Here is a 9,007-nt window from a genome sequence, read left to right on the forward strand (position 1 = left end):
GACGGGATGATGAAGTCACTCAGCTGCGTAACGAGTTGGCCTCGACAAAAGCTGCGCTCACAGCTCGTGTGGGTGGACTCGAGGGCTTCTTAGACTTTATAGCGGCCACAAATCCGGAATGGGAGACCATGTTGAGGAACATGCGACGACAAAATCCCATTCTAGGCGAGGGACCATCCGACGACACACATGCCGAGGAGGATGTAGACAGGAGGAGTGATGAATTCCTCCGGCAATGCACGACTCTTAGTTCTTCTTTTTTTGCTGTGGTTGTATTATAAATTCAAAACTTATTTATATATAAAACATTTGCGTATCTGTTTATTTTTAAATTTTAATTTTATTAATAAATTAAATATTTTTAAATATTTTTTAATTATATTTTTAAATTTGTTAAATAATAAAACGAAGTAGATTCGTAGCTAATCTACGACTTATTTACGTTGAACATTTACGAGGAAATCACGAGAAATGTTAAACGAGTATTTTACGAGGAAATTCTTTTAAGGTATTTACGTGAAAATTATGAGGAATGAATTTCAAGGTAATTACGTGAATTTTACAAGGAATTACTTTCGAGATATATACGTGTCGCTTACGAGGAAATGCTTTCGTGGTATTTACGAGGAACGCTAGCGACATTCTTACGTGAACTATCTATGTGGTCTTTACGACGATTTGTTTTCTTCATTTTTACGACGAAATGGTTTCCTCGCTATTTTACGATGAATTAACGAGGAAATACGCATTACGACGAACGTATAACGACGAAACCCGTTTCCTCGTTAATTCCTCGTAAACCCTCTTTTACGACGAACTCACGAGCAAAACCGTCGTCGTTAAACCTATGTTTTCTTGTAGTGTCCTAATGCCAGATGTATTTATTTTCCACTTATTGATGATTTAAATCTTCTTAAAATTAAAATTTAATTATATAAACTAATTTATTAAAATAGTAATATTATTTGGCCGATGTACTTGTTTTGAGATACTAACCAATAATGTTACTCTAAGCAAATTGAACTAAGATTAAGCCTATGAGCTGTATGCTAGATGACCATTGCATATATGCAAAAAAGAAAACTATAAGCAATTCCTCTACAAAAAGTTTACTAGGTCTGAGAAAGAAGATAACCTACTGCTAATATTTAGTTATTTACTCAGCAGAAGAACATATTGCTTTAGACCCTCTTGTGCAAACACGGAAGCACCTGAACTTTCTGGCCAGACATATGTTCCAATTTACTAATTGCCCAAATCGAGCTGCGGCGAGATGAGCGTATCGTACTAGATCCACTGAGTACAAACACGCAAAGTGAGGACACACTGAATATTGAGCGGTGTGTGTCTCTAAATAGTAAAGACTAAAGAAGAAGGAAGAGGAGTTTGCATTTTATAATAGAAGTGTTACCAATTGAGGTTGAACTTGTGCTCCGTTGGTTGCTGAACCGATGATTAAAGAAAATAAGATCTTAGTAATAGTTATACATATTTGTTTTTGTAAGTGAAAATGCGGATTATTGAGTAGAGAGGACTTACACATACGAGAGAGAATGGATGAGGTACTGCAAGTCATCAGGAGAGAAACCAATCTCAGCCAGCTACACATTATATTGAGCCGGTCTTGAAGTTCCCTGAGAGATCACCAAAGGAAGCATAGAAGTAGAGTGAAATTTATCCTCGAGAGTAGATGAACTAATGACCAACTGGTTCTGAACTTACTATAATTCCTGCATGAGCACACATGTAGAACCATGTTAAACCATAAAAAGAATAAAAGCTCCATGCCTATCTATCCACAATAGTTAAATATAGTGATGAAAGTAAACCTTTGCAGACAAGTTACCTTGTAGTGAAAGTTCCACCGACCGCTGCGAGGTAAAATATCCTTGTTCTTTCCAAACCACACATTCTATCGTTTCAAAGAACCAAACCTTCTTTCCTTTCAAGATCTCTATGCCATGTGGCACATCTTCTTTAGAGAGTGGCCGAGAGATTTACGTACTAGGCTTCGTTTCTAGCCCATTTAATTCAGGTTAAAAGCCTATTAAATCTGTCTCGGGATTTTCCATTAAAACTGAATTAAATACAAGACTGATATAATATTTTAATAAAACAGATAGTTTCATAAATTCCTGAAAATCTAGATGGCTTAGTGGTTTAATCGCTGCTGAGTATGTCCTTTTGCAAATGTTGAAGGGTCCTTTAAGTGTTATTTTCTTTATAAAAATCTATGTATTATATATAGTGTTATGTGTACAATAATAGTTCAAGAAACTTACTTTCTGGTGGTTAAGATGCCTTATTTGAATGTTGTTGCCAGATTTAAGCCTTACAAATGACAATTTGTTTTTGATTTAACAGTTAATATATAAAAACATGATTTTTAAATTTATGTAGTTTTTTAAAAGACTACAAAAACGGTTTGTTCTAAAAATAATTTATGAAGTTTTTAAAAATATATATATTTAGTGTGTTATGAAATATGTATTATACTATAATGTGTAGGAAAAGACACAATCTACAAATTTTATGTTGAAATAGATTTTTCTCTTTATTTTCTATATTACAAATCTTCTTCATTTGCGACATCTTGTTTCCCTTCCTGTTTTCGCCTGCGAAATAAGCAAATAAAAATATATAAAATGCAAATTGGAACTGAGAGCATATTCACTAGAGAATTATCGGTACATGTTGAGTGTTTATATTTGAATCCTACTTTTTTGGTATCATTACCCGTTATACTTAGCACTACTATTTCTCTCTTGACTACTAGTTGTTTCTTTTTCCATGCCTATATAATAATACTCTTCTATCATACACCTCCATGCTTTTCTACAATAGTCGTTTTCTGTTTGTATCTTTGTGTCCTCTCCATGTTTCTCTTGAAAATTTCAAGCATGAAAACAATTCTTCTGCTGCTTCGTCTTCTTCTTCATTTATTTTTGTTTTTGTGTATTTTGATTCAATTTAGTTGTTGTAAACTTTTTGTTGTAATTTTAGAAGATTTAAGCACATGTTCACTGATATTATTGGTTTTGTATGGTTGATATAGTGATACTAGTGTGTTTTTTTGGAAAATTTCTTAGTGAACCTTTCGATTAGGAGGAAAAATGTGGCAAATCTTACATCTTTAATTCATGCAAGTTGCAAATTTTAAGTTTTTTTCTGGAGTATACCTTGGGAAGAAACGTAGGATCATCACTTAACATGGTGCAAGTTTTGGTATTTTTGATCGAGGTAAGATGTTTCGTTTCTTTCAACATTCTAGGGAGTTTGCACTAGATTTGACCACCACATTGTAACTTGTTCAATAACCTATTTTAGTTTGAGTCATTCATTCTTTTCTCCATAGTGGTTTGCACATTAAAGTGAAACATATCTATTTTGAATACCAAAGTCTTCAATAATCATTACAATTAAGTCTTTACACTCCATGTCATCATCTATGACTAAAAGTGACGAGATATTGTTGTTTCCACAAAAAAGAACTCTTACTATCATGCTTCTTCAAATGTCATTTAGAGAAATAGCTGATAGTCTTTCATATACAGTTGAGTCAGTAACAATGAGGCTTGCGTTAAATAGCTGATAGTCTTTCATAAGGTTTCAAAAGTTTGTAGTTTCAGCATGTAACCTTGTCAAGCTTATGATATACGTAAACTATACCTTGATGCAAACTGTATAACGTAAGCTTTTTAAGGGTCTGTGTAGTGGAATAGATATAACTTAACTCTCCAAATAATTATGTACTCAATAATTTTTTTCAAAAACCCTTATATTAAGAGACTATCATTGGAGCACAAAAATGTTGGTGTCTCTTAATTAAGTTCTGAACTAACATTTATTATTAAAAAATCATTAAAAGACCTTTACAGGATTGTAGGGTTAATCATGCTCTAAATTTTTTTACAAGATATTCACTTTCACATACACAATAGATATCCACCATATTCTAGAAACACCATAAACTTACCAAAAGAAAGAGAAATAAAAAGCATAAGTGACCAAAAATCATTAGTGAGCTAACGCAAAATCACAATTTTATCGTCAATTCCTCATTGTATATGTTAGTTTATGATAGTCTAAGAAATTTACTATTGATTAACTAGTAACTGCATCATGATTAAACTGTAATATTCAAATGTGTGCACATTAAAAATACCTTCTTAAAACATAAGAAAACAAATGATAAATGTGATTATGATTTCAACTGAAACTAGTGAGGATATAAATTGTGAACTATCACCCAATCATTCTACAATCAAATGAAATCGGCTGGTCATATTCGTAGTTGTTTGAACTAATGATTGATTCAAGCTTTGATTTTGAATGTGGTTGATCAAATCTTTGGATTAACCTATAGAAGTTTTAGCGTCTGACATGGTCAAAATTCCAAATGATATGCCCAAATCAAATCTTTGAATAAGTACCAAAACTTCATCTATTGTCGAAAATACGATTTCTCATATCCAATAAAGAAAACATAAGATGTGAAAAAAATTAAAATTTATTTTAAGTTAATTAAATATAATTTAATTAATGATATTTTGAAATAGAATATAATTTTAATTTATCTGTTTATCTAATGCAAATTTATTATTTTGACTCTTCTGTGTATTTTGAAAATTACAAGAGTTTTGGTGTTCATTCAAACTATTTCTGTAAGATTATATGATTTATCATTAACAAATATTTAATAGATAAATATGTAAAAATAATATGCGTTGATTTGGTACGATAGATAGTTGAGGATAATATGTTGAAATCATGTAAAATTTAGTATAGTTTTAATATTTGTATTATGTAATTGGAATATAATATATCGGATGATAGAAAAAAGTCTGTTAATCTTTAAATTAATTAGATGTAAAAAAAAACCCTTTAATTCGACATTTAACTTAAAAAAAAATAAGTGAAATGTCTAAAATGGATATATATTTGAAGAATTTTACGAAAATATACAGAGTTAGGTTGATGAAGCTCAACAAAACTCGGCCGTGAGATAGACTGGTAAAATGACTCGTACCCGCGAACATGAAGAAACGACTACCACACGCGCCGAACAAGCGCGTAGGCACCAACGTGTACCTATTGTATCCTCAGAGAAGAACCGCCGAACAAGCGCGTAGGCATCTCTGAAACTCTCCACAAACTAAAACTATTTTCAAAAAATAAAAAAAAATAATCATGGAAGCTATTTCGAAGGATCCGTTTGTTCCAGCTTTGAAACCCGACCAGAGAACAACCTCCATCGGGGAAGCTGCTCACCGTCATGAAAACGACAACGTAGGACGCGTGGAGGCGAGATTGGAGATAGGGAGCTACTAGATAAGGACTTGTATGCAGATAGTGAAGGATGCTTTCCTCACGGCCTGTGGATCTCGATAAGGAAGCTGCTCTCCTTGTTCGTTATATCAGATGAGAGATTGTGTGAGTAATGAAAGAATGTCTTCCAACTTAGTGTTTAGACTGTAGAAAATATCAAAATGTCCCCTTTAAGTGATCAATTTTTGTTTAATGTATGGATAGACTCAATGACCATCGTACTGAAACTTACTAAAAGAGAGAGAGAGAGAGAGAGAGAGTGTGTGTTGTTCCTTTTCAGCATAGAATTTGATCGTGATGATGAGCTGTTCGCCACTGCTGGTGTTTCTAGATGTATAAAGGTTTTTGACTTCTCTTCGGTACGTTCAAAAATCTTGTAGAGCATATGCATTTACATACCACTTGAATCATCTTTTTCAGAGTCATGCTCTTGTCAAATAGATGTCACTTTTGTTGAAGAAAGTCTAGTTGTGATGCATCATGAATCATGATAGCCATTTACACTTTGTTTTCTCAGTACTGCATAGAACAATGTATGTCCAAGCTTCTAAATTATCAAATTGTTAAATTTTTAGTAACCTGTCTATCCAATGGACTACTTTGGGTTAGTTGAAGATGGATGTGTATACTTTTCAGGTTGTAAATGAACCGGCAGATATATATACCGTGTCCAATTGTGGAGATGTCAACTCGTTCTAAACTTAGTTGTTTGAGTTGGAATAAGCATGAGAAAAATCATATAGCAAGCAGTGATTATGAAGTATACCACTTTTACGGTTTGGGTAGCTCTTATAATAAATGAACCTATTGTGATTTGGATCAGGTTAAGGTTTGGTGCACTAGACAGGAAGCAAGTGTGCGCTTCATATAGATATGAAAGCGAACATTTTGTTGCGTCAAGTACAATCCTGGCTCAGGCAACTTCATTGCGGTGGGATCAGCTGATCATCATATCTACTATTACGATTTGGAAACATAAGCCAACCACTTCCTGTCTTCAGTGGACACAAGAAAGCGGTTTCCTATGTGAGTTTTTGTCCAACAACGAGCTCGCTTCAGCATCTACTGATAGCACACCTTATGGGACGTCAAGGACAACTTGCCAGTAAGATTACTTCCCTATCTAGTCTTGGCTAAGTTGTTCAATGTTTACTTCTTTTTTCCTCTTTTCAGGTTCGGACATTTAGAGGACACACTAACGAGAAGAACTTTGTGGGTATAACAGTGAATTAGCGAGTATCTCGCCTGCGGAAGCGAGACAAACGAAGTATATGTGTATCACAAGGTTCACAAAATCTAGAAGCCTCTGCTCTGTTTTTTAAAGTTATATTAATTTACACTATTGAATCTCAGATGTGTAATATTGCAGGAGATCGCGAGACCTGTGACATCGCACATATTTGGAACACCAGAGATGGACAATGCAGAGGAGGAAGCTGGTTCATACTTTATAAGTGCGGTTTGCTGGAAGAGTGATAGTCCCACGATGCTGACTGCAAATAGCCAAGGAACCATCAAAGTTCTGGTACTCGCTGCTTGATTGTAATTAATATATTTTCAACAGATTTTAAAAAGCTTCTTGAATCATAGAGAGAACAACTTGTCCAAATTAGGGTTCATGACTTGGAAAGCAAGTTTGTATTATAATGCTTGACTTGGACCCCCCTCAAGAGAAGACTTTGTATCAAACTGTATAGATATCTCACGGTTCCTTAAATCTCTTTTTTTTCTTTTTTTTTTGTTCAACGGTTCAATCTCTATAGTTTATGTGTATAATCAAAATGCTTTGACAGGTGATAAGTCAAAAACCTTGACTACCTACAAAGCGTCCAACCACATGCATGCACTTATAAGTCATCAATGTGTGCATGTAACAAGATCGTTGATAATTGAAGACTTTGTGACATTAGAGTAGTACGTAAATAATCTAGAGAACGTATAAAATGGGATTGTATGTGTGTACACGTTCTCATTCTACGGCCATGTTAATATTGTAATAGTAATCCTTTTACATTTGGATACGTAACTCGGAATGTCATGAATTCTATGAGCATGCATGCTTTGGGAAGTTTGAATCCAATGGCCGACCATTTTAGTTATTTAAAGAAAAACAACTTCCTGAAATTGAAAACGTTACATAGCTCATCATAGTCATTGTAATTATAGGTGGCTTGATAAAAATAATCGCTAACAAGCTTTTCTAGTTCCCTAAGTATTTTGAAAGTTGTAACTTGTATTTAAGGAGTCAGAAACTCTTTTAACAGGAAACAACGACTTTTTTTCACAACGAGGGGGACACATGAATGTGTTTCTTCCCTTTAAGCAACCATATCCATCAAATCCTTTTATTTTTGTTTATTAAAGACGTATACACGTACAACTATATATTTCTCAATTGATGTGCTCTTTCTTATATTCGTTTTTCTGTTAATAGTTCGATAGATCACAAAATATTGTCCTGCATGCTTTGTTTATATATAACTTAATTTTGTACAAATAAACTTAAAACCACTCTTTTCGCAAAGATTATTCTTTAAGAAAAACCATAGCTTAGATTAGTAAAATGTTAGTTAATCAGATTGATAACAGAATTGATCAGCGAGCTCTAGCTATATCAGTTTTAAAATTCTGGACTTTAAATAATTGTGTATTGGAAACAGCGAAGTATGGTCAATCACGTCCGTCAGTAGTGATTTGATTTAATTTATTTAGAATATAAGTATAGCTTGATAGGCACAGATTTGGATTTTTCGTTGTTATGGTAAAAGCAATCGTTTCACGGTTGCCACATATATTTCCCAAGTTCGCATCGAATTATAATACTTATGTAGGTCGAGTTACGTAAGCATATATACCTATGAAATCTAAATGTGATGTAGGGTGGCATCGGCTATTGGTTATTGCTCTATGCAGCCACAATTATATTCACAGATCTTAATCTACACCAATCTTCATTTATATATTTTTTTTAAAGCTCACGACTTTTTTTTTAGTCCACAACACATCTTTAAATTTAGGGAAATTTGGACTCATGTCCATTGTAGAATATAAATTAACGTAATACACATAGCAGTGATATGGCTACAATTTTCTGTATATTTTGTGTAATATTACAGTATCTGTCCTTCACCAATCACAAAGCTAGATTAACTTGGGTTTCTATTTTTTTTTTTTCTTCTTTCTCCTTTGATTTTGTTTGATCGGTAGGGCTTCAATTAATTAGTTATAGTTAAGTATTAATAGTAAGAAAAAAACATATATTTTTTTTTTCACATATGCCATATCTAAAATTTTTTAAAATGGACATAAAAATTTTCAACGAAATGTGTAAATTGATCTTAGCAAAAAAGATTTTCCATTCTATATTATTTTTATAGAATAGTCCATATTTATAACAAATTTCATATTTTTATGATAAATCTGTATTTTCATTTTGAAAACAATGGTTTGTGAAAATTTAAAATTAACCTTTGCTTTTTACAACATTTTACATACATTTTAAATGAATATATAATTGGGGTTTTTGCCAAAACTAACCTACAACTTGATTTTAACCCCAAACTTATACCCAAACTTGAATCAAATGCAAAACTAACCTAAAAGCCTAGTGAAATTACAGCTCAGCCCCTTGTGACCAAACAAAAAAACAGAAGCCATTTTTACGAATATAGCCCTAGTA

The 9,007-nt window shown here is 33.0% G+C and overlaps 1 long non-coding RNA gene across 1 annotated transcript; it reads right to left on the reverse strand.

Annotated features, from left to right (window-relative positions):
- Window positions 1-1,148: 1,148 nt before the first annotated feature.
- Window positions 1,149-1,659, reverse strand: LOC106341658. Its single transcript, XR_001269717.1, has 3 exons — window positions 1,540-1,659; window positions 1,412-1,443; window positions 1,149-1,296 (listed from the first exon to the last, which is right to left on the reverse strand). It is a non-coding gene; the product is annotated as an uncharacterized LOC106341658 (long non-coding RNA).
- Between the last annotated feature and the right edge of the window lie 7,348 nt (window positions 1,660-9,007).

This window comes from Brassica oleracea, chromosome C4 (assembly GCF_000695525.1).
Source record: "Brassica oleracea var. oleracea cultivar TO1000 chromosome C4, BOL, whole genome shotgun sequence".
NCBI lineage: Eukaryota > Viridiplantae > Streptophyta > Magnoliopsida > Brassicales > Brassicaceae > Brassica > Brassica oleracea.